Consider the following 1,618-nt stretch of genomic DNA (forward strand, 5'->3'; position numbering starts at 1 on the left):
ATCAGAGCGCAGCAGCTGTTTCCAGGAGAAACAAAGAACACCAGAGAGCATCATGGGAGTTTAGTCTGCTTTTATTTTGAATTTGTACATCTGCAATATAACTTTAAAGGACAAATGCTCCCCCTCACCAAACTCCACCAGACTCCATGTAAATAATCAGGACTTTTAGCGTGTATAGAGCCAGCATATCTCCACCAGACTCCATGTAAATAATCAGGACTTTTAGCGTGTATAGAGCCAGCATATCTCCACCAGACTCCATGTAAATAATCAGGACTTTTTAAGCGTGTATAGAGCCAGCATATCTCCACCAGACTCCATGTAAATAATCAGGACTTTTAGCGTGTATAGAGCCAGCATATCTCCACCAGACTCCATGTAAATAATCAGGACTTTTAGCGTGTATAGAGCCAGCATATCTCCACCAGACTCAATGTAAATAATCAGGACTTTTAGCATGTATAGAGCCAGTATATCTCCACCAGACTCCATGTAAATAATCAGGACTTTCAGCGTGTATAGAGCCAGCATATCTCCACCAGACTCCATGTAAATAAGCAGGACTTTTATGTAAATAACTTTTAAAAGTCCTGATTATTTACATGGAGTCTGGTGGAGTCTGGTGATGGTGCTGTTGGGGCTGTTTCATGTCATTTCCATAATGTTGTCACACACACTTTCATATGTCAGTGACTGAGAAGAGGAACTTGTGGTTTAAAAAAAGATAAATGTTCTGTTAGATTGTGACACACAAAAGAAGCCAGAAGGTGTTATTGTGGTGGGGCTTTCCTGTCTGACACACAGGAAACGGAAACGCAAAACATTTTCCGTCTCATAGTGCAGGTCTCATTTCATCTCTCAGCTGATGGTTGTGTTGATTAATCTCTCAGCTGAGAGTTCAGGTCGTGATTGGGTTTCTGATTTAAAAACCTCAAAACATTCAGGATTAAATTCAGCGTATTAACACAGTTGATGTCAGGCCCAATGATGAAGAAGGAAACCTCAAAGTTTCTTACCAGAACCAGAACCAGAATCAGAACCAGAGTTGTTGGTCAGGTTTGCGTAACGTTGAATTTGACTCCAGTTAATCTTTTCTCTCAAAGTATAATACTCACTGTAGAGAGACAGACAGGTAGAGAGAGACACAGACAGGTAGCTGCTTCTGTGTTTAGGCCAAAGGAGAGATGAGGTCGACCGATATGGGTTTTCTCTGGCCGATGCCGATCTTTAGAAATCAGGGTCAGCCGATGGCCGATAAATGCTTCTGATTAATTTTGGCCGATATTTGGCCGATATGCGCTTGTTTTTAAACTTGAAAGATAAAATGTAACACTAATATACACAGAATTTCTCAACAAAAACATTTATTGAACACTTCACCAATCTACACTTGTATAATGTAAAAACATACTGTGTATTGTATAAATAATGTATGAAAAATATATTTTTGTCAAATAAACTTTTAAATGAAAAAATAAAGTTTAGTGCACTTAGCAGCATTTAAACTTCTGAGAATACAAATCTGCAAGCTTCACAGAAAGTGACATGAACAGTGAACACCAGCTATATGCTAACGGTAGCGTCGGAGCCTGAAGTGACGAGGGAGGGGCTGAGGCAG

This window comes from Perca flavescens, unplaced genomic scaffold, assembly GCF_004354835.1.
Source record: "Perca flavescens isolate YP-PL-M2 unplaced genomic scaffold, PFLA_1.0 EPR50_1.1_unplaced_scaf_10, whole genome shotgun sequence".
Taxonomy (NCBI): Eukaryota; Metazoa; Chordata; class Actinopteri; order Perciformes; family Percidae; genus Perca; species Perca flavescens.